This window comes from Antechinus flavipes, chromosome 2 (genome assembly GCF_016432865.1).
Source record: "Antechinus flavipes isolate AdamAnt ecotype Samford, QLD, Australia chromosome 2, AdamAnt_v2, whole genome shotgun sequence".
NCBI classification, from domain to species: domain Eukaryota; kingdom Metazoa; phylum Chordata; class Mammalia; order Dasyuromorphia; family Dasyuridae; genus Antechinus; species Antechinus flavipes.
The window spans coordinates 463,766,837-463,792,791 of record NC_067399.1 but is presented as its reverse complement, the minus strand read 5'-3'; the positions used below and the strand labels follow the sequence as shown (position 1 = coordinate 463,792,791).

General features: G+C 35.0%; 1 protein-coding gene across 5 annotated transcripts in view; it reads left to right on the top strand.

Moving 5' to 3' along the window:
- The window catches only part of TTLL11 (tubulin tyrosine ligase like 11), a 274,372-nt gene that overhangs the window by 145,916 nt on the left and 102,501 nt on the right, over positions 1-25,955 (top strand). The window lies entirely within an intron of this gene.

Sequence of the window (25,955 nt, the reverse complement as noted above, 5' to 3'; positions counted from 1 at the left end):
AATAAAATGGTTTATTTTATCCCTTTAACTACATGGTCCTCTTTCTTCATTTCTTTGGGAATTTAACTTGTTCAAACTGCCTGCAGGTGTCTCTGAAAGTGGTTAATGTGTCTTTATAATATTAGCATGTGCTTTTTGCCCCAGGCTCATTAGCCCATTTCAGAAACACATAGTGTTTTATAAATGAGGCAGCTGCAGCTAGGCAATTTTATGGTGAATAGATCAACCAGGTGCAGGGGTGAGATATGTGACCCCATGTGATGGCAAAGATTGAACATCATTTTCAGTAAAGAAGAGTCTTTGGAACGTGCGATGTTGTCAATTAATATTAAAATAAAAGTTGAATGGAGTAGATAACTTAAATTCCACTGAGTTTTGCCGGATTCTCTCCCTGTCTTCCCCTTTCTCCTGCAAAAACCCCTCTATGTCATTATTTGGATTGTAACTAGGGATCAGGTTTATGATCTTTAGCAGCTAAATGAAAGTTTAGGTCCTTTTCAGGGATGAATTAAGATATGGGAATAGGATTTAACAATTGCATAACTATGAAAATAAAGCTATTTATAGTTACAATTCTTTTTTCTGATAGATGAACACATATTTTGGGGAACTAAAATAACTATAGCTATAAAGATCATGAATATGATTGATCTCCTAAAAGCCAAGAAATTATGGTCAGAGAATCTTTTAATCCAAAAGTTTGAAAGGGACCTTTGAGAGATCACTTAGTCCAGCTTTCTACACAATATAAAAATCTTTTCTACCCAGTTTTCTGAATGATAGTTATTTAAACACTTCCTTGAATATTTTAGATAATAAGGACCTTACTTCTCACAGAAGGTTTTCACGTTTTAAAAATCAGAAGGTCTCTCCTTCCCACTGGCTAAAGCAGTTACAATTAAAAGCCCTAGCAAAAAGAGTTTTAGCTTCTAGCTTCTACCTCAGAATTTACAAAGAATTGGTATTAATAACAATTTAGTAGTTAGCTAAATACAACTGGATTCTAATCCCTACTTCTGCCACTAACAGAATGTTTGGCCTAAGACAAGTCCCTAATATTCTCAGGACCTTTTTTTTTTTTCATTTATAAAATGAGGATTGTTGTGATGATCAAACAAAATAATGAATTTTAGATTCCTAAAATAGCAGAGCTTGAAGAGACCTGAAATCCAAATATGTCATTTTATAAAGCACTTTCTATTCCTGATTTTTAGTTTCCTCATCAACTAAACAAGTAAATGGAATGAAAACACTCCATTTTGATCTGATTGTGATTTTCATCATTCATTCATATATCTGCCATTATTAGAAAGGAATTATTCACACATAAATAAATAAAACTTACAGCTAACTAAAGTGTATCCTTTAAACAATAGCACGACAAAATTTGCATTTATATAGAGCATTGCAATTTACAAAACACTTTCACATCTATTTTTAAATTCAACAATCATTTATCATGTGCCTACTTTATTCATGGCATTGTTAGATCCTGAGGATGCAGAAAAATCAAACTAAATCAAAACAAACCAAAAAAAAAAAAAACCTCAAAAAACCCATCCCCATAGAAGAGGTCTTAAGAAACTCTTTATCTACGGAACAAGTCTGAAGAAGCTCTTATTCTATCTCATGCCTATGGCACAAGAGATTTTAAGATATAATGTGATAGAGTCAAAAGGGAGAAATTTTATTGAGAAAAATTATTTTCACTGGAGCAATCAGGGAAAGTTCTAAAAAGGACCTTGGACCTTGAAAGAGGAGGACTTAAAAAGATGTAGATCAAGAGAGTGAATTATAGACATTAGAGACAGTATGTTCACTGACCATTTGATTCTCACAACCAAAGTAGGCAGTGTCTCAGTTTTACAGATGAGGAAACTGAGGCTAAGAGAAAGGCAGTCATAGCATAGAATTTTAGGTTCTTGAGCTGAAAGAATCCTTAGATCAATCAACAAACACTAAGTACCTGCTTTATGCTACTCCAGTGTTAGATGATGGGATATGATTACAAACATGAGATAATCACTGTTCTGCAGTTTACATTCTACTAAAGATGATCTAGTTCAGTGCTGCCCTTCCTTTTACAAATGAAGAAACCGAGCCTCAGAAAGGAGAAATGCCTAACTTAAGGCCATAGAATTAATGTGACAGAGCCAGGCATTAAACTCAGATCAAGTATGCTTTTAAGGATCAGTTCAGCCTAAGAATGTAAGATGGCTACTCATGAGAAGATTGACCACTGAAATTCAGACAATCTTGGTAATGTGAGAAAGTCATATGTCATAACTGAACAGATTAATAGAGTTTAGTGGAGTGACTATTTGGAGTCAGGAGAACCTATGTTCAAAACTCATCTTAGACAATTATTTGCTGTGTGACCCTGTGAAAGTCACTTACCATCTCTCAGTCACTATTTCTTCATCTGTAAAAAAAATAATAATAATAATAGTATTTATCTCTGGTATAGTATGAGGGTCGAATTATTTAAAGAGACACAAATTGCTTAAGTGCCCTCACATACAAGTAGTTGTGTCAGAGACTGAGGACTCAAAACTTAAGTTTTCTGATTTACATTATGTTTGCAAACTTGAAAGCATTATATATTTGTCAGCACTCCATCTCTCCCTCCCCCCCCCCCCCATTATCATGGTCTAACAATGAAATGACTATGAGAGAAGAAGCCCATCAACTTAAAAAACTCAACAGAGCATATTTAATAGCAAGGTGATCTGAACCAAGCATTATATATTACATTAGGAACCCTCTTAGGGTATGAAATCCTGTTATAAGTTTAAAAACATGTAGTGGTTATTTTCTAACTGAAGATTATGAGATGACACTTTTAGAAGTAATACAGACTTACCTTCTAGCTTAAAAGATTAGCAACAATATCATCCACACCATAAGAGACCAGATTACCTCAAAACCTTTATGTACTCTAAATTCCTGTTTCCCTTTGGAGAAGAAAATGATATGAAAGAAATGGCAGAGTTCATAAAGCCCAAGATAAGAATGAAAGTAAAGGTACAAATATGAGTCTTCTATAGCTAGGCTTCTTAGACTTTTCCTACTTGTGATCCCTTTTAGCTCTAGATTTTTTTGTAATCTCTTTGCAAAATATTTGCATCAATTTTTATTAGGGAGATTAGTCTATCATTTTCTTTCTCTGTTTTCATCCTACCTGGTTTAGGTATCAATACCATGTCTCTGTCATAAAAGGAATTTGGAGGAGTCCTTCATTCCCTATTTTTTCAGATAGTTTATATAGTATTGGAGTTAATTGTTCTTTAAATGTTTGGTAGAATTCACGTGTAAATCCATCTGATCCTCCGAGATTTGTTTTTAGGGAGTTGATTAATAGCTTGTTCTATTTCTTTTTCTAAAATGGGACTATTTAAGTAATTTAATTCCTCTTCTGTTAATCTGAGCAATCTATATTTTTGTAGGTATCCCTCCATTTCATTTAGGTTTTCAAATTTATTGGCATAAAGTTGGGCAAAGTTACTTCTAATAATTGCTCTGATTTCCTCTTCATTAGTGTATAGTTCTCCCTTTTCATTTTTGAGACTAAGAATTTGATTGTCCTCTTTCTTTTTTCTAATCAAATTAACTAAAGGTTTATCTATTTTGTTGATTTTTTCATAAAACCAATTCTTAGTTTTATTTATTAATTCATTTTTTCTCTCTCAATTTTATTGGTCTTTTATTTTTAGAATTTCAAGTTTGGTATTTGATTGGGGGGTTTTAATTTGTCCTTTTTCTAGCTTTTTTAGTTGCAAGCCCAATTCATTGATCTTCTTGTTCTCTATTTTATGCAAGTAAGCTTCTAGAGATATAAAATTTCCCCTTACTACTGCCTTGGCTGCATCCCACAAATTTTGGTATGCTATCTCATTATTATCATTCTCTTGGATGAAGTTGTTGATTGTGTTTATGGTTTGCTGTTTCAGCCATTCATTCTTTAGGATGAGATTATTTAGTTTCCAATTACCTTTTGGTCTATTTTCCCCTGATCTTTTATTGAATGTAATTTTAATTGCATCATGATCTGAAAAAAGAAATGCACTTAGTATTTCTGCCTTTCTTGCAACTTTCTTAATTTCTCCTTTAGAAATTTAGATGCTGCACCACTTGGTGCATATGTTTAGTAGTGATATTGCTTCGTTATCTATGGTACCCTGTAGCAATTTCCTTCCTTATTTCTTTTAATTAAATTAATTTTTGCTTTTGCTTAATCTGAGGATCAGGATGGCCACCCCTGCTTTTTTTACTTCACCTAAAGCATAAGATTCTGCTCTAGCCTTTTACCTTTACTTTGTATGTATCACTCTACTTTCAATGTGTTTCTTGTAAACAACATATTGTAGGGTTCTGGCTTTTAATTCAGTCTGCTATCCCACTTACATTTTGTGGGAGGTTTACCCCATTCACATTTACAGTTAAAACTACTAATTCTGTTTTCCCTGCCATCATATTAACCCCAAATTATACTTTTCTCTTTCCTTTTCTTCTTTCCCTCCTCCCCAGTATTTTACTTATGAGCACTACTTCCTCAAGCAGTCCTTCTCCTTTAGACAACCTCCCCCTTTTTTATACCTTTCCCCTACTATTTCTGTTTTTCCTTCTATTCTATTCTATTCTTTTCCCCTTTCCCCTCCCACTTTTCTATAAGGTGAGAGAAGTTTCTCATGAAATTAAATTTATCTAATATTATTTCTTTTAGCCAAATTTGATGAGAGCAAGATCCACACAATATTTGTCACTTCCCTTCTTTCCCTCAATTGTAATAGGTTTTCTTTGCCTCTTCCTGAGATGTAATTTCCCTCATTTTACCTTCACTTTCCCCTTTTTTTCTGTTACAATCCCTTCCTTTTCATCTCTAGTTTCTTTTTTAATATTATAACAGTAAAATCAGATTATACATGTATTCTCTATGTATACCCATAACAGAAATGGTTCTCAAGAATTTTCTTTTTACCTTTTTATGTTTCTCTTGGGTTCTATACTTGGAGGTCAAATTTTTTGTCTAGCTCTGGTCTTTTTATCAAAAATAAATGGAATTCACCTGTTTCATTTAATGTCCATCTTCTTCCCTGAAAGAGAAAGCTAAGTTTTTCAGGGTGATTTATTCTTGGCTGCATTCCAAGTTCCTGTACCTTTCAGAATATCAGATTCCTTCAATCCTTTAAAGTAAAAGCTACTAAGCCCTGAGTAATCCATATTGTGGCTCCTTGATATTTGAATTGTTTCTTTCTGGCTGCTTGTAATATTTTTCCCTTGGTCTGATAATTCTGAAATTTAGTTATGATATTCCTTGGGGTCTTAATTTTGGGGTCTTTTTCAGGAGGTGTTCAGTGAATTCTTTCAATGATCGTTTTACCTTTTGATTCTATGACATCCAGGCAGTTCTTTTGATGATTTCCTGAAAAATAGTGTTTAGGCTCTTTTTTTTCATTATGGATTTCAGGGAGTCCAATAATCCTTAGATTGTCTCTCCTAGATCTGTTTTCCAGGTTAGTTAGGTATTTTACAATTTTTTCTATTTTTTCATTTTTAGCATGATCATTCCTATTTCAGATAAGTAAACTGAGGTCCTAAGAGACTACATGACTTGTCTTTAATTAGGCACATCTGGAAAATGCCTGAAGCAGGATGACAGTATTCCTTTCTTTGCTTCTTTTTAGTGTCTAGACATGATAGCTCTGATGGAGAATTTGCCCAAGCAAAGGGTCATAATAGAGAAATGTTGATTTGAGGTCATGAGAACATGATTACATTTTATTATTGTTTGAACAAATCTGTAACTTCTTTAAAAAACATAGATTATGAAGAATTAGGAAGTTATAGTCTAAAGTGGAAAAGACTCTAAAGGAACATGATTACTATCTCCAAACATTTGTACAATTGTTAAATAATAAAGAGATTTCTTTGGCTCCAGAAGGCAAAACCTAGGACCAGTGGGCAGAAGCTATCAAGAAGCAGATATACTATTTCATACATTATTTACAAATATGCATATTAGCAGCAATATAAGCTCAATGTGAGGAAGGTCATCCTAAACAATCATTTATCCAACAATGGAATGGACTGCCTTAGGAAATAGTAGATTCCTCATTATTGAAGAGGATCTTTGAGCCAAAGATGGATAGCCAGTTGTTAGTGATCTTATAGAGAACTCATTTCTGTTAGTCTGTAGGAAGAAGGAAGAAGAGGACTTGAATTTGAATTTACCTATGTGACCTTGGAAAAGTCATTTTATTGCATAAGGCCTCAGATTTGCTTAGTTGTGAAATAAGAGAGTTGAATTAAATGAATTAATGGGAAATACTTTTTGGTTCTTTATGGGGTTTCTTCCACAACTAACATTTTATCTTCTAGGAGCTCTTTCAGTTCTATCAATGTTGTAAGATATTATGCCATAAGTTCCTTATAATTCCAGATCCTATTATTTAGTCACTTTCAGATCTAAAATTCTATAATTTGATGAATCTACGCTTCTCTGACAGTCTCCTTTGTAATTCTTTCAGGTATTTCTCCTTTCATCAGAAATATTTTGGCAAGAGATTGGAGGAAAAGCTCTATCACAAGCAAAAGAGCAAATGAATTGTAGCTATAAAATTCACTTTCTTCTTCAGCTAAGCAAATCATATTCACTAGAGTGGAATATATAGACAAATCCTAAAATCTTTTTGTGAAGGAAAGCTATATCGGATTTAAACATGTGGCAAAGGAAAAAAAAATATTCTACTATTAGGCTTATTATATAGTATCCTTATATTGCTTACAGATATGCAGGTTAGCAGCAAGCCTTTTGTGAAAAATGACATTTTTTTTTTTTGAAAGTGAAGAGGTCCCTGACTAGCTTGGGGAAAACCTAAGGGAAGAATTTTAGATGATAAAAGCATTAGGATTTGATATATTTTATTCTGGTCAAACAAGAATTGTTCTAATCCCCACAGATATTTCTTAAGGAAATAGCTCGGATCTCTTTTTATTGCCCAGTCTGGAAACATCTAATTTTGCTCTGACCTTTAAGGTTCACCAATACTATTCTCAGATCCATTAACAGACTAAAAAAGCACTGGCCTAGGAGTCAAAATAGCTGAGACCACAGCTGGAGCTTGGCCTCTTGGCCCAGTGGCCAAATCACTTCAACTTTCTATGCTTCAGTTTTCTGCCCATTGACCAAGGTTGTTGGGAGGAAAGTGCATTGTAACTAAAAAGTGTCAGAGAAATAATATTAATATTTCATATTTCTTTGTTGTTTTCTGGTTTATGAAGTATTTTCTTCACAATAACCCTGTAAGATAAAAGGATAATTATTAATCACTTCATATTTTATAGATGAAGAAACTGGGCCTCGGAGAGCCATGTGGGTAATTATTATTTTGCATCAGCCTCAAATTCTTATCCTATTTTCAGAAACTTAACTGTTCTTCTTTATGGCATACTTTTTTTTTTTTTTACATTTTTTTATTATAGCTTTTTATTTACAAGATATGTACATGGGTAATTTTTCAACATTGACAATTACAAAACCTTTTGTTCCAATTTTCCCCTCCTTCCTCCACCGCCCCCCCAGATGGCAGGTTGACCAATACATGTTAAATATGTTAAAGCATATGTTAAATACAATATATGTATACATGTCCATACAGTTATTTTGCTGTACAAAAAGAATCCGACTTTGACATAGTGTACCATTAACCTGTGAAGGAAATAAAAAATGTAGGCAGACAAAAATAGAGGGATTGGGAATTCTATGTAATGGTTCATACTCATTTCCCAGAGTTCTTTTGCTGGGTGCTAGTTCAATTCATTACTGTTCTATTGGAACTGATTTGGTTCATCTCATTGTTGAAGAGAGAGCCACATCCATCAGAAATGATCATCATATAGTATTACTGTTGAAGTATATAATGATCTTTCACTCATCATCAGTTCATGTAAGTCTGTCCAGGCCTTTCTGAAATCATCCTGCTGGTCCTTTCTTTCTTTTCTTTCTTTTTTTTTAAATAACTTTTTATTGACAGAACCCATGCCAGGGTAATTTTTTACATTATTCCTTGCATTCACTTCTGTTCTGATTTTTCCCCTCCCTCCCTCCACCCCCTCCCCCAGATGGCAAGCAGCCCTTTACATGTTGAATAAGGTTACATTATATCCTAGATACAATATATGTGTGCAGAACCGAACAGTTTTCTTGTTGCACAGGGAGAATTGAATTCAGAAGGTATAAATAACCCGAGAAGAAAAACAAAAATGCAAGCAGTTTATATTCATTTCCCAGTGTTCTTTCTTTGGGTGTAGCTGCTTCTGTCCATCCTTGATCAATTGAAACTGAATTAGCTCTCTTTATCGAAGAGATCCACTTCCATCAGAACACATCCTCAAACAGTATCGTTGTTGAGGTATATAATGATCTCCTGGTTCTGCTCATTTCACTTAGCATCAATTCATGTAAGTCTCTCCAGGCCTCTCTGTATTCATCCTGCTGGTTTTTCCTTACAGAACAATATTTCGTAACATTCATATACCACAATTTATTCAATCATTCTCCAATTGATGGACATCCATTCATTTTCCAGCTTCTAGCCACTACAAACAGGGCTGCCACAAACATTTTGGCACATACAGGTCCCTTTTCCTTCTTTAAAATCTCTTTGGGGTATAAGCCCAGTAGAAACACTGCTGGATCAAAGGGTATGCACAGTTTGATAACTTTTTGAGCATAGTTCCAAATTGCTCTCCAGAATGGCTGGATGTGTTCACAATTTCACCAACAATGTATCAGTGTCCCTGTTTTCCCACATCCCCTCCAACATTCCACATTATCTTTCCCTGTCACTCCAGCCAATCTGACAGGTGTGTAGTGGTATCTCAGAGTTGTCTTAATTTGCATTTCTCTGATTAATAATGATTTGGAGTATATTTTCATATGTCTACAAATAGTTTCAATTTCTTCATCTGAGAATTGTCTGTTCATATCCTTTGACCATTTATCAATTGGAGAATGGTTTGATTTCTTATAAATTAGAGTCAATTCTCTATATATTTTGGAAATGAGGCCTTTATCAGAACCTTTGATTGTAAAAATGTTTTCCCATTTTATTGTTTCCCTTCCAATCTTGTCTGCATTTGTTTTGTTTGTACAAAAATTTTTCAATTTGATATAATCAAAATTTTCTATTTTGTGGTCAATAGTGATCTCTAGTTCTTCTTTGGTCATAAATTCCTCCCTCTTCCACAGGTCTGAGAGGTAAACTATCCTATGCTCTTCCAATTTATTTATAATCTCATTCTTTATGCCTAGGTCATGAACCCATTTTGCTGCTGGTCATTTCTTACAAAACAATAATATTCCATAATATTCATGTGGTGAGCTTTTTCTTCTCAAAACACAGCCAGGTGATAAAAGTTCAGATCTTTTATTATCTCCAATATAGCCCGGTTAGCTTAGAGGCCTATCTCTCTGCTTGGTTCCAAGAGCTCTCTCCAAATGTCTTTAAATCCAAAGGTCTGGTCCTACAGCCTCTGCCTCTGCTTTCTTCAGCCTCCAGCCAGCTCCAGTCTTCATGTCATTCCGGTGAAATCTCGACTTGTAGCGTCTTCCTCTCAAGAACTTCTTCGACTGGCCCATTGGCCTATTTATGCTCCTTCCAGAGAGAGGGATTATGGGTAGTTCTACTTAGTACCTTGTTTCAGGTTCTGCCCAAAACATCTTCTTGTAAGATTAGATCAACTCTAATTAGTTAGCAGTTAGTAAGGATTCCAACATCTCCCCCTTTATTTTGTTTTAAAACATAGGGGGTTTCTGAGGGGGTACACATAAATCCATCAATATGGGCCAGAACTTTGTAACAGATATACATGGTATACATAAATCCATCAATATGGGAGGCATTATACATAATTTACATAAGTCATCTCAGGGAATCCAGTGATTCTTGCTGGTTTTTCAGGAACTGAAAGCTGAAGATTTTAAAGTTCTTTTGACAGTCTCATTGTTAGCCATCTGATTCCTTTTCCACCTGTGGAAATATAAGCAGATCCTCTTCCCCAAGCAGTTAACCTATCTAATTCTCTTCTATTTACCACTTTTGGGATTTCTCCTCATCATCTGGTAATTACATTGGAGCTGTTTGCATTGGATATTGTCTTGTTGTCTTAAAAGGCCTGTATTCTTCCCAACTGTAATCCTGATTGCTTTTCTGTTGGTTGATGACATCAGAGTTCTGAATTTCTAAAGTCTCTCTGGGTGTAACCTCAGCTGCTATCATGCCCCACCTGTCCTTTGATTGATACTTTGGAGCTGGGCCCTGCCTCTCATTCCTCTGGGTCAATATACATTTAGAGGCCCAGTGAAAGCCTTGATTACATTTTGGACATGGAGTTTTGGGTTTTCTCTCACCCTGTCTTCTCGCTCTATCTCCATTTCTACATTGAGCTCTCAAATGTCCAATTTTTCTGCACTGAAAACATCGACGAGTTTCTCTAGAATTCCTCTGCCAAGAAGGACCTTGTCTTTCCATGTTCATCATAGTCTGGGCATAATAAGCATTTGTGCCCACTGTGGCATAGCATCTTATGATTTCTTCTAAAGGAGCATTTTTGTCTAGCCCCCATATAATTCTCTTGCAAATCTCATTGGCATTTTCCTTAGCCAAATGTCTAGTCATTATTTCTGTTGCTGCATTGTCTCCAATGGTTCTTATTACAGCTGTTTGTAAACGTCCCACAAAATCTGCAAAAGGTTCATTGGGACCTTGCTCTATTTTTGTGAAAACATTATTTCCATCTTTTTGTCCAGGGAGAGAATTCCAAGCTTTTATTGCAGCCTTAGAAATCTGCTCATACACTGTTATGGGATAATAAATCTGTTCTGAACTCTCTGCATACTGACCTTCACCAGCTAGTTGGTCAAAAGCAACTTGTACAATAGCTCCTGTTTGCCTATTGCGTTGGGCTTGAATCCTACATAATTCATGAAACTCCGAAAGCCACAATAAATTTTGTCCCGGTTCTAGACAAGTTTTCGTTATGGATTTCCAGTCATCCGGGGTTAGGATTTCATAAGACAAATTATCCAGTAACATCTTCACATAAGATGATGTAGCCCCATAAAGAGTGCAACCCTTTTTCAAATCTTTAATTTTTCCAAAATTAAAAGCAGTGTATTTTCTCTCTTTTTGACCTGAAGAGTTGAGCTCTTCAATCACAGGATATGCATTTATAAAATCAGATATATCTTCTCCTTCATTTTTTGCTTTAAGTAATGCTTTTTCTAATCTTGTCAAATTCTGATTTACAGGAGAAGCTGACTGTGTTTCTGTCTCTCTCCCTCCCCCTTGTTCCACCCATGAAGGGTTAATTGCGGGGGGAGGGTCATGAGATGTGGAATCACCTAATTCCTCCTGCTATGAAGTATCATGCTCAGAATTGTAATTAACTCCATTCTCATCTGATCTGTCCTCCTTTTCACCTAGTAAAGTTGGCACTTTTTCCTCCTGTACTTTCCTTTTCATCATTCTATCATTTAAATAACTTCTTATAGCCAATTGTATTACATTATATGTATTAATTATTGAGTTAGGCCCATTTTTATCATAGAATTGACAAAGATCCTCTCCAACCAATTTCCATTCATTTAGATCTAATTCCTTATCAAGAGAGAAACAAGGACATATGTCCTTTACAGTTTGTAAAAGTTCAGTGATTTGCTGTAAACTTATAATTAAACCTTGGCTTTCCATAACTTTGACAATGCTCTCTAAACATTTTCCTTGAACAGAAACAGGCTGTTTTCTAAATATCTGTCCCATCTTAGATGAAATTCTACTTTAACTCTTTTAACAAAATTTCTTTGTTGCACTCACCCTAATTTCTGGGTTGAAGAGTCTTTTCCACTGGATCAGGATCAGAGGCTTTTCCACTTGAATCAGGATCGTAGCTTTTCCACTGAAATCCACTGAGGGGTCTGTTAGTCCCACGTTCAGGGCGCCAAAATGTGGTGAGCTTTTTCTTCTCAAAACACAGCCAGGTGATAAAAGTTCAGATCTTTTATTATCTCCAATATAGCCCGGTTAGCTTAGAGGCCTATCTCTCTGCTTGGTTCCAAGAGCTCTCTCCAAATGTCTTTAAATCCAAAGGTCTGGTCCTACAGCCTCTGCCTCTGCTTTCTTCAGTCTCCAGCCAGCTCCAGTCTTCATGTCATTCCGGTGAAATCTCGACTTGTAGCGTCTTCCTCTCAAGAACTTCTTCGACTGGCCCATTGGCCTATTTATGCTCCTTCCAGAGAGAGGGATTATGGGTAGTTCTACTTAGTACCTTGTTTCAGGTTCTGCCCAAAACATCTTCTTGTAAGATTAGATCAACTCTAATTAGTTAGCAGTTAGTAAGGATTCCAACATATTCATATACTACAATTTATTCAGCCATTCTCCAATTGATGGGCATTCATTCAGTTTCCAGTTTCTGGCCACTACAAAGAGGGCTGCCACAAACATTTTGGCATATACAGGTCCCTTTCCCTTCTTTAGGATCTCTTTGGCATATAAGCCCAGTAGTAACACTGCTGGATCAAAGGGTATGCACAGCTTGATAACTTTTTGAGCATAGTGTATGGCATTTCTACATTCTCTCCATTGAGCTTCTCCCCCACATTTGGTGTATTTTCTCCAAATATTAAAAAAACAAATCAATAGTAGTTCCAAGACTGCAAAATGTATAAGACCCCAGGAGTTGGAAATAAATGAGAAAAACCACTATATTATATTCATTCATTTATTCATCCCTTTAACAAATTACTAAATGCTGAGTATATGTAATTCTTGCCAATGAGAGAGTTATACAAAGAAAATTAGGAGAAATTTCTTGCCTTAAAGAAAGCATAAGAAATGTGAGCTCATACTTATATATACCAAGTAGAAAATATATGATATGTAAAAAAAAAAAATTCTCATTTAAGAAGAAGGATTACTATTTTTTGAGATTAGGAGAAACAGTGGAAAAACTAGTGTTTAAATCAGACCTTCAAGGATGGCTATCTCTTAGTGTAACCCTTTTAACATTAACAGAAAAATGTTCCCTATATAATTTTAGCAAGAAAGAGAGATTCTTGTTTCAGTAATAAAAATAGTTCAGATAGCACTTAGCTCAGCACAAAGGCATATTAGCACAAGACTTTTTAGCATGTTCTCATTTGAAATAATGTAAATAAAAATTCTGTGAACATTATCCCTATTTTACAGATAAAGAAATGGAGACGTAAAGAGATAAAGTCACTACCCCTCATTCCAGTCCTAAAGATGTTAATGGGCAAAACTGGAATTGGGCTTGAAGTCAGGGCTTGTGGGCCAAATGTGATGTTCTGTATTTTGAAGTTCTGAAGTAAAAATGCCATTTTATATAAGGAGGGAGAAAGGGTTATATTCACCAGCTAACCAAAGAGGGGTTCTTTCCTAATTTCTGGGAGAACTTTATCTTGATATTTAGATCAAACAGTGGAGATTCCAACATCAATTTCATTTTATTTTTCATAAACTTTCAACTAATAACTTAGATTTTTAAAGTTTTACAATAAGCTTTAAGTATATGATCTCACCGGAACCTCATAAACTGTGAGGTAGGGATTCTAGGTGTTATACGCGTTATACACTGAGATTCAGAAAATTTAAATGATCTGTCCATAATTCCACAGTCCATCTGAAGCGGAATTTGCACCCAAATTTTTCTGATTCTCAGTCCAGTGCTTTATACATTTTATTTTGCTACTTCTCAGAATATGAATCACAAAGAATAGAGTTTAGCCATAACTTTAAATCTGACACTCAAAATCATGTTCGTGTTTCTGCCCTCTGAAGTATGTAGTAGAATCTGACTTTCAAAGATTTTTAGATAAGTATTTACAGAGTAGAATGTCAGACCTTTGAAAAAAAGAAAGAAAATCATTTGTAGGTTAAACAAATCTCAATTTTAAGTTAGCAAACAAGCAGTGTTGGGAATATATGATTTCAAGGGAGTTGAAGGGCTAATAGGAACTTTGCTCTCTTCTTGAGTGTGAATTTCAGCTTGCCCAGAGCTGTTGATGTTCTAAAGAAAGAATTTCCTACTGATCAAAATGTGATACATTCAGCACAGGTATAGTACAGTATACCCAGGAGATATGCTTCTGAAAGATTGTATGCACATGTAGAAGATGACTTAGTAGGTAGAATAACATTGTGTGTTATAGAATTTACTTATAGCAGCATCTTAGAAACTAGGTTAAGAGTTCATCCAGTCCAAAACTAATTTTATAAAAGAAAGAAGTTGAGTCGAAAAGAAGTGAAATGATTAGTTCAAGGTCTCATTATAGCTAATTAGAGGCATCGATCTCAGCACTTTGGGCTTCTCGTCCTGCCTTTCCTTCCTACTACACCTCCCCTATTATCCTGTTCTCTCCCTCTGTTAATACAATTTAAGATTACATTTCCTTTTTCTGGTGGCTGGATTATATTGTTTGATCACATCTTTTTTTCCCACATAAATTGCTTTCTATTGCCACTTTCCCTTATCTTATCTTTGTACAATTGATTGTATCTAAAAGTAAGTTCAGCCCAGGAGGGTGAATATCAGAAAAGCAATATATTTCACTTCATATAAAAACCACCTTATAATAATATCTTTTAAAACTGGAAATATCAAACAAGAATTCTCATCCCCCAATGGTGTACTGCTAAGTTCTTTATCATAGCCAGAGGAAACTAATTCCTGTATAGGCATAGATGGCAATGACTTTGATTAGCCTCTATTGCCAGTCTCTGCAATTGTGAACTGGAGCAAATCCTCTTGACTAAGTGATATTATATTCTATAACTAGAACATAGTTTCTGGTCACAGCTCTGCCAGTGGCTCACTGAGTCAATTTGAACAAGTTATTTTTTATCTTTATGGCTTTAAAGATCTCATCTTTCCTCATCTGTAAAATAAAGGGATTTGACCAAATCATTTCTAAGATTCCTTCCAACTCTAACATTTTTTTTATGAGGGGCCCTTTGTAAAGGCAGATAATCAGTCCCAATCAACTTTGTAAAAGTTATAATCATGATGTGTAAGTACAATAATAATAATAATAATTTTGTGTAAGTAAGATAATAATATATGATAACGCTCTTAGTAAAGAGCATGAATTCCTGAAACATTGTTCTAGAAGCAGAAATAGCATGAATTGTTGTAGATTCCTTTCCTTCCTATTTTTAAAGGGCATCCTATCCATCTTTCCTAAGGAGGGACTTAAAATAAATGATTGCCAACCTCTCTCTCTCAGTTTTGAGAGTCTGTGATTCATAGAACACAAAGTGAAAAAGGGAAGTGGCATGGAAACAGCACTGAATATAGATTTAGGAGACCTAGACTTAAATCCCAGCTCTGCCACCAATTGACTATATAACTATGGAAAAGTCACTTCACCTCTGGGCCTGTTTTCTTACCTATAAATATGAGTTATTATTCCTGTTTTTAGTAGGAGATTGGATTAGCTGATTTCTGAGGTCTCTTCCTGATCTTGCATTATAAAGATTTCTACTTAGTGTAAAGGTTCCACTAAGTCAAACTCCCCAAATCCCTTATAGTTCTGAAGTTCTATGATCTTATTATACCAAAGCATTTTGTACCTTCTTACTGTTTTCTTTTATCTATCCATGCTTATCTGTAATATTTTGAAGATAAGTCCAGGCAGCATTTTAATAGGTAGCAAAATGGAATGCTCAGAATTCTGAATTGATTGAAACACAAGCACCAAACAAAAACTTAACATCCTTCTTCCCTCCCCCTCCCACCCCCATCCTCTCCTTTACAAATATCCTTCAGGTGTCAGTTTTGCAGCAGCCCAGTTTTATTACATCAATCATAAGCAGCTTTAGGCTTCCAAAAACATAGTCATAGACAGATGTTGAGCCTGTCTGGGGATTAGAAATATCCTTTTCCATTAAGTATAAATTAACTTAATCACCAGGTATGAAAGATAAGCAGCATAAACAGTATTCCCTGAAGCTTTCATTAAAATTAAAATTCTATTTAAAATTGAGCTTGTATTTTCTAGGACTTGATTCTTCTCCTTCCTCCCCACCCTTTCACAAAGATTATATCTGTTGTAAATTTTTTACATTGACAGAGTGGCAGAATTGAGTATATGGAGGACAATGATGTACTATGTAATTTAACTTTGGTGGCAGGTCTTATTTTAGCATAAGGATGGATCTGCACATTTTAAAGGAATAATTAGTCTCAGTAAGATGTGGTCTTTGACCATTTTCAGAAGCAATCAAACTCATTTCCCAAATTGAAATCCTAATCGAGGAGTTTTGCAGGGAAGGTGCTTACAAGTTATATTGTTTAAATCCATTCTAATGGAAAAATTTTATTGAAGGAAGGGGAAAAAGGATTAAGGGAAATAGGAGAGAGAGAAGTTTGTCAGGTTTTTTTCTAGCTTCAATAATGTGCTCTATTGAATTCTTTTGACTTGACCTTCCATAGTACCAGTGACGTAGACTTATTTGAGGTGGGGTGGTAATAGAATTATGCCTTCCATTGTAGCAGGGAACTAGAATAATTGATTTCTAAGAAACATTATCTAAAGAATTCCTAGCTTTGGAACTTTCTCCCTTCCTTCAAATATTCATTTTCACAGCTGGGATTTGTGCTAAGTCACAAGATGTTCTGAGGGACCCCATAAGACAGTCTCAGACTCATACCTTCCATATCTCAGGTGACACTCTTAGATTCATGGAGTCATAGAATGTCAATGAAGGCAAGGCCTTCGGAGGTCATCTTATTCAATCTTGTCATTTTATAGAGGGAGAAACTGAGTTTCACAGAGGAGATGTGATTTACTCAAGTTCATGTAGTTGATTCTGAAGGGCAATTCAATAGTGGGTATTAAATGGATAGAGGAAACTTTACTTCAAAATAGTGAATCAATTATATTTACAATTTAATTGAATTCAACATATTTATTAAGTATCTGTTATGTGCAGAATATCATATCACTTTAAATTTCCTTAGTTGAAAAGTCAATCTTCCATGAAAAGTTAATCTTCCATCCCTATTTCTCAAATGGGAAAATCTCTTAAATGAAATAATATTCTTGATCTTTGAGATAACCAAACGGAGATTCAGATCATTAGGCTTAGAAAGTACCTTAAAATATCAAACATGAGAATATGTTTACACTAAAAGGGACTCTAGAACACAGAATGTAAGATCAAGAAAAAATATTTTAATAACAACACTACTAATAGTAATAATGATGATGATGCATTTATATTGTGCTTTAGGATATATACAATAATTTATGTAAATTTTCTCATCAAATGTAAGGCTAAGAGAGGGACCTTAGTGATCTTCTAGCTTAAATGCCTTATTTTATAAATGAAAAAAAAAAAAAAAAACTAGGAGTGGCTTCACAGAAACACAGAGTTTGAACTGAAAGTGATCTCAGAGGTGACTTACTCCAACTTATATCTGAACAAAAATTCCCTCTGCCAAAAACCCAATGAGAAATCAATCACTTAGCCTTTGCCTAAATACAAATGAGGGAACTCAGTATTTTCTGAAGCAACCCATTCTATTTCTATTTAGCTTTAGTTATTGATAAGTTTTTCCTTACATCAAGCTTAAATTTTCTTTGCAAATTCCACTCAATTGTTTCTGGTTTTGCCCTCTGAAGCCAAAAGCTAATCCTCCTCCTTCTTCATAGCAGTCTTTCAAATAATTGAAACCAGCTATTATATTCCCTATTTTTTTTCCAGGTTAAATATCCCTAGTTTCTTCAAACCTTTTTTCATATGGAACAGTCTTGAAATGCTTTACCAGATTAGTTTCCCTTCTATGAATGCTTTCTGAATTTATGACTGTGTCCTTTTTTAAAAATTATTTTTTCCCAAATTGCATGTCAAGATAATTTTTAGCATTGATTTTTATAAAATTTTAAGTTCCAAAAATTTCCCCCTCTTTCCTTTCTTCTGCTCTCATCTTTTGAAAAGGTAGGAAATTTGATATAGGTTATACACATGTTATCATATAAAATATTTCTGTATTAGTCACAGTTATGAAAGAAGAAACAGATCGATAGGGGAAAAAACACATAAAAGAGTAAAATAAGTGAAAAAAAATATGCTTCAATCTCTATCCAGAGTTCATTGGTTCTTTATTTGGACATGGATAGCATTTTTTTTTTTTGTGAGTCCTTTGTACTTATCTTGGATCATTGTGTGTTTGGGTAGAGCTGAGACATTCACAGTTGTTCATCACACAGTATTTTCTGTATACTGTATACTGTATACAGTATTTTCTTAGTTCTGCACATTTCATTTTGTAATAGTTCATTCAAATCATTCCAAGTTTTTCTGATATCTGCCTATTCTTCATTTCTTATTGCGCAATAGTATTCCATTCCATTTATATACCACAATTTGTTTAGTCATTCTAGAATTGATGGGCATTCCCTCAGTCTCCAATATTTTGCCACCATGAAAAGAGCTACTATAAATATTTTTTTGTCCGTGTTTGTCTTTTTCCCTTTTTCATTATTAGTTTGGTTGCTCTTTGGGCATAGTTCCAAATTGCTGCTGAGAAAAAAGTGTTATTTCTTTCTATTCCCATTCAGTTTTCTCCAAAGGTCTGTTAGAGAAAACTTTTCTAATATTATGTTTTGTAATGGGCCAGAACTCTGGAGAAACATATTTGAGGCAAGGATTCTTACAACAAGGTGTTATCTCAGTGGAAATGATAAGACTATTGGTTAAGTAGTTTAACAGGGTGATTAATAGTTCTCTAGTTCAGTATGATTGATTTAATCTTACAACAAATAATGGTTTCCTAGTGATATATTGATTGGCTTATACTCAGTATGATGAATTGATTTAATTGTAATAGAGTATGTAAACTGGGGACAAACTCAATCATAGAAGAGATGACTTGATTGCCACTTGATGGCTCTTTTGCCTTCTTCACTTCTCCACTAAGACCAAGGACTTGGGCTGGTCCCGAGATCCTCCAGAGAGCTAGTCTGGATATTATATTTTAATCCACCCCGATGTGGGGAATCTAGAAAGCAGCGGTAAGTTTTATCACCTCAACTTTTGGGAGCTCTAGAAAGCAGGACATTACATTGAGAAATGCAGATTGCTGACTGGCTGATTGACTGAGGTTGTTGACCCACACTGGGAGACTAAAGGAGGCAATAAAGACTTTGGACTTTATGCCTCACTATTCTCATGGTGATTATTCTGCTGAAAGCAAGGCTGGTCCCGAGACCTCCAGAAAGCTAACCAGAACACTACAATGCTTAATGCCTTAGTTTCTTTCTTGTTCATTTTTTGGTTGAAATAATTGAGTTCTGAAAGGGGATAGTTGATATCTCCCATTAGTATTGTTTTGCTGTCTATTTCTTTCTATAGAAACTCACTTAACTTCTTTAAGAATTTGGATGTTATACTAATTGCTGAATATATGTTTCATATTGATGTACTTCATTGTCAATGGTACTTTTTAGTAAGTTATAGTTTCCTTCCTTATCTATTTTAGCTTTTACTCTGAGATCAAAATTGCTACCTCTGGTCTTTTTTTTTTTTTTTTTTAACATTATCTGAAGCATAATAGATTTTGTTCCAGCCTTTCACCTTTATTCAGTGGGTGTCTTTTTGCTTCATGAGTGTTTTCTTATAAACTACATATTGTAGGATTTAGATTTTTAGTCCACTCTGCTGTCCGCTTCCATTTTATGGGAGAATTCACAATTCACAATTCACATTCACAATTATGATAAAGAGTGGGAAAAGACTGCAATATGTTATCAAGAAAAAATTACATAGAAGTGGTCTAAAAGACATTATTAAAGAAACATGTAACCAGAAAAGAATATGAGTTATATATGAGTCAAGAGAAACCACTGATGGATCCATAGGTAACTAATTGCATCATGAAGCTATCTAGAAGTTCTCTATCAAGTTGAGTGATTGCCCTATGAAGGATTTATAGAGGTTATGGCTAAGAATCCAACAGAATGAGAAAGCACAAATAGATTATTACAATCTGTACTATTGAAAGCGTACTCAAAATTAATGAATTCACAGATCTCTTGAAGTATCACATGTGTTGACTCATGTCCATCAAAATTCCCAAATATTTTCTCATGAACTATTGTCTAGCCATGCCTTCTCATCTTGTATTTGGCAAATCTATTGTTTTTAACCTAATCCAAATATAAGATTTATATATGAGTTTACCCCTATTAAATTTTATCTCTTTAGTTTTAGTCCAGTGTTATAAAACCTGCCACAAACTTTTTGAATCCTGACTCTGTCATACAATGTGTTGACTAATCCTTTGAGCTTTATGTCATCTACTTTGATATATTGTTCCATTTATGCCTTTATCCAGGTCAGTGTTAAACTGTTCATAGCCAAATATAGATCCCTGAAATATTTCAGAGAAGTCTCTAGACTTCCCAAGTTGACAGCAAACCATGAGGGACTAATCTTTGTGTCTAACTATTCAACTAGTGACGCTACCTGACCTTAAAAAATCTTGACATCTCCATAAGGATAGAGCAGTAATCTTTGTCTATTATATTGATAAATTTGGGTTAATTTATTAGTCAGTGTAGTATGATGGAAAATATATTTTTATTTTAGATTTATTTTAATTTACTTTCCATTTTGAACCCAAACTCTGCTACATATTGCCTACATGATCTTGGACAAGTTACTTAATCTCTCTAGCCTAAAATGTTCACAGAACATTCTAGGGGTTAAATTATATAACCCCTGATGTCTCTTACAGTTCAGATCTTTTGTCTACATCATTCCTTTAATCTATCAGTCAAGAAAGGCAACTGAAAAAAGAATGAGGTTAGTCTGGAGTGACTTGTTCTTTGGAAAGCCATTTAGTGGGTTGGTTTTGTTTTGGTTTTGTTTTTGTTGATTGCCATGATGCTTCCATCATCTGACATAACTGTTTCTTTAGTGCATGATACATTTGAAGATATTCCTCATGTAAGTATTGCAAATTTGATCCAATAGTCAAAATTATAATATTTCAATCTTATGTTTGCTTGCTTGTTTTTTCTCTCATTTCCCCCCTTTTTGATCTGATTTTTCTTGCGCAGCATGATAAATATGGAAATATAATTAGAAGAATTGTACACATTTAACCTATATCAGATTACTTGCTGTCTAAGGGAAAGGGGAAGGGGGCAAAGAAGGGAGGGAAAATATGGAACATAGGGTTTTGCAAGGATGAATGTTGATGTGCATATCCTTTGATCCAGCAGTGTTTCTACTGGGCTTATACCCCAAAGAGATACTAAAGAAAGGAAAAGGGACCTGTATGCGCCAAAATGTTTGTGGCAGCCCTGTTTGTAGTGGCTAGAAGCTGGAAAATGAAAGGATGTCCATCAATTGGAGAATGGCTGGGTAAATTGTGGTATATGAACGTTATGGAATATTATTGTTCTGTAAGGAATGACCAGCAGGATGAATACAGAGAGGACTGGCGAGACTTACATGAACTGATGCTAAGTGAAATGAGCAGAACCAGGAGATCATTATATACCTCAACAATGATACTGTTTACTGGTACATTCTAATGCAATATAAAATCACTAAAACAAAGGAAAAAATAGGTGCATTGCATATTGCTGGCAAACTTGATCCTAAAACAAATCTCCAAATATTCAATTCTACTTTAATGCCTTCAAATATGGTATCATAGTGTGTCAAAGCTGGAAGGAACCTTAGAAATCAGCTGTTCCAATCCCCTCATGTTACAGATGAAGAAAATGAAGATCATAGCAGTTAATTTTATTAAGATCCTACTGTGTGCATGACATTGTTGCAACAGTTGGAGATTCAAAGGCAAAAATGAAATAGGCCTTGTCCTTAAGGAGCTTAATAAATTGTCCAAAGACGTGGGACTAGTTTAGTGGCAGAGCTGAGGCTTAACCTCAGGTACATAATATAGTGTTCTCCTTGCTTTGTGTTTTACAGATTACATTACTTAAAATGACTGGAATTCCTGGAGGTAATTCCCACTTTGAAAAACCATTGTATTTCTGACAACAATAATATCTGACAATCACATATTGTGTTAAAGGATATTATGTCAATTATCTCATTTGTCATTTCTACTAATAGATACTTTAGTTATTTAGCATTTAATTTCCACTATCTATTTGATTCTCATGACACCCTTGTGAGATGTATAGTTCAAGTGGTATTGGCATAGGGAAACTGAGGCTCAGAAAATAAAAAGTAATTTCCCACAGTCATGTAGCAAGTGACTAGTAGGGCTGAAACTCAGACGCAAGGGCTTTTAGGTTACCAATACAATGATATTGTTAATTCGTTTCATTATGTCTTGTCTTTCCAACTAAATTATAAAGTACTAAAGATGGTAGATCACATTTGGGATCTATTTTGCAATTTTCAAGTTGCCCACCACAACGCTGTGTATATAATAAGTGCTTGAGAATTCCTGGTAGAAGGGAGGGGAAAATATATATCAATAAAGGAAAACCGTTACTAGAAGCTATGTTAATAAGCCAAATATTTTTATAAATTCACTGTGCAACAACTGTCAAAATTGGCAATATTTCTTTGTTTGTTGTACAAGACACACTACCACATGGCAGACCATTTCACAAGCGCTAATCATTCTGCATGGTGAACCAGGCAACAATGCATGTCAATTATCTAATCTACAGATGTTAAAAGCCTAAATGTTTTTCAGTATCATAGTTATATAAGCTTGCTGATAATCTACACACTGTATAGGTCCACAAGGCTTTCCTATTTCTTCTCAGAGAAGATGACATTTCTTTGAGAAAATAGAAGGCCACCTTAACTGCTAATGGAAAAGATTGTGAACTTTAATTTTTCTTGTCTTTCTGTCTTTCTTATTATCTTTCCTTCCTTTGTTTCTTCCTTCCTTCCTTCCTTCCTTCCTTCCTCCCTCCCTCCTTCCCTCCCTCTTTTCCTTCCTTCCTCCCTTCCTTCCTCCCTCCTTCCCTCCCTCCTTTCCTGCCTCCCTCCCTCCCTCCTTTCTTTCCTTCCTTCCTTCCTGCCTCCCTCGCTCCCTCCCTCCGTCTTTCCCTTCCTCCCTCCCTCCGTCTTTCCCTTCCTCCCTCCCTCCCTCCCTTCCTTCCTTCCTCCCTCCCTCTCTTCCTCCCTTTCTTTCTTTCTTTTTTCTTTCTTTCTTTCTTTCTTTCTTCCTTTCTTCCTTTCTTCCTTTCTTCCTTTCTTCCTTTCTTCCTTTCTTCCTTTCTTCCTTTCTTCCTTTTCTTTTTTTTTTTCCCCTGGTTCTTACAGATGTATTTGAGAAGAGTGGAAAGATCATTCAATTTGTAGGCAAAAAGCATGGGCTTTTACTTTTATAAAATATATGATCTTGAGCAAGACATTTAACCTTGCTGAGATTGTTTCCTCATCTATAAATCGTAGATGATAAAACTTGCATTACCTCCTCCAAAGTTGCTGTGAGGATTAAGTGGATATGAAAATATTTTGTAAAAATATTCTATGTCAACTTTGCTATTACTATTGTATATTTTTGTCACCACAAGAAAGAACTTTCTTAACTTCAAAAAGTCCAATGAAATGAACAAATTCAAAAAGTAAGAGGTTCTCTATCACTGGCTCTTTCTGAGCAAAAGCAATTTAATTAACTCTCAAGGATTCTATAGGAGAGATTTCTGCACTAAGAGAATAAAAGTTTTTAAAGTCTCAGCTCCCATCCTTAGCATGTGCTGTCTCCTTCCTCTAACCTCTCACAGATGCTGGTAGAGGGGACATTTAGCCTGAAGAAGAAAAGGCTCAGGGGGACATGATAGCGATCTTAAAGTACTAGAAAGCCTTATGTATATAAGAGAAATTTGATTTGTTCTATTTGGTCCTTAACAGCAGAACTAGAACAACAGGTAGAAATTGAAGAAAGGTAAATTGTGGTTTGATGTAATGGAAAAATTTTTTAATAATTAGTGCTATTAAGAATTGCAGTGGTCTGCCTCCAGAGGTAATTGGTCTCCCTTCCCCAAAGATCTTCAAGCAGAGATAGGTGACCACTTATTTTATTTTTTTATTTTGTTTTGTTTTGTTTTAATAACTTTTTATTGATAGAACTCATGCCAGGGTAATTTTTTACAACATTATCCCTTGCACTCACTTCTGTTCTGATTTTTCCCCTCCCTCCCTCCACCCCTTCCCCCAAATGGCAAGAGTCCTTTACATGTTGAATAGGTTACAGTATATCCTGGATACAATATACGTGTGCAGCACCGAACAGTTTTCTTGTTGCACAGGGAGAATTGGATTCAGAAGGTAGAAATAACCCGGGAAGAAAAACAAAAATGCAAGCAGTTTATATTCATTTCCCAATGTTCTTTCTTTGGGTGTAGCTGCTTCTGTCCATCCTTGATCAATTGAAACTGAATTAGCTCTCTTTATCGAAGAGATCCACTTCCATCAGAATACATCCTCAAACAGTATCATTGTTGAGGTATATAATGATCTCCTGGTTCTGCTCATTTCACTTAGCATCAGTTCATGTAAGTCTTGCCAGTCCTCTCTGTATTCATCCTGCTGGTCATTTCTTACAGAACAATAATATTCCATAACATTCATATACCACAATTTACCCAGCAATTCTCCAGTTGATGGGCATCCATTCATTTTCCAGCTTCTGGCCACTACAAACGGGGCTGCTACAAACATTTTGGCACATACAGGTCCCTTTCCCTTCTTTAGTATCTCTTTGGGGTATAAGTCCAGTGGAAATATCCAGAATTGTTGGATCAAAGGGTATGCACAGTTTGATAATTTTTTGAGCATAGTTCCAAATTGCTCTCCAGAATGGCTGGATGTATTCACAATTCCACCAATAATGTGTCAGTGTCCCTGTTTTCCCACATCCCCTCCAACATTCCACATTATCTTTCCCTGTCATTTTAGCCAATCTGACGTGTGTAGTGGTATCTCAGAGTTGTCTTAATTTGCATTTCTCTGATTAATAGTGATTTGGAGCATATTTTCATATGGCTAGAAATAGTTTCAATTTCTTCATGACCATTTATTTTAAATATGGTGTTAAATTAAATTAAAAGAAAATACAAGATTTAGTTGAAATATACTACTAGATTTACAGATCTAATTATCAATTGGACTAAGTGACCACTGAGTTCCCTGCCAATAATGAAATTCTATGATTTCATGAGTTTATGACACGTCACATTCTGACTTGTACTAGGATTATTTATGTTATATTGTCCTATTGATTGGATAGGTCCAGGACTTAAGAGATCACATTTCTACTTCCAGTCCCATGCAGGAATTTTCTCTACAATATCCCTCTTGCAAATTACTAACTTCTGCCTAAAAATGTTCCACAAAGGGGTGTTCCTTGCTTCACAAAACTGCACATCCCTTTCTTTGCTGTGTAATTCTTAATTGCTGGAAAGTTCCTAACTTTGAACAGAAATGTGTTGTCTCGTGTGTCTGCCTTCTGAGACCAAATAGCATATATCTTAATACATGATAGTCCCCTTCAAGTAGTTGAAGACATTTGTCATGGTATGGGCACCATGACAAATGGTACCCATAGCTCTCCTTTAAGTGAATTATAGCTACAATTTTATATTGGATTAGAATTATATTGTTTCCACACCTCTCACCATTCTGGTCAGTATTTTTGGTACTCTTTTGTCTTGGTGTTCTTAATATCTGATCATCCTGTAAGCACTGAGTGCTGTGTCTGTAGTCAACTTGAAACTATGCATAATAAGATTGTATCACCTCTCTAATCCTAGAATGGTAGATTTCAAAGGTAGCTGAGAGCATAAAATGTGTGATAGGAGTGGAACAGAAGTCTGAGTTGGAAAAGAAAGACCTTAGAACATAACAAATAGAAGTTGAGGGCAGAAA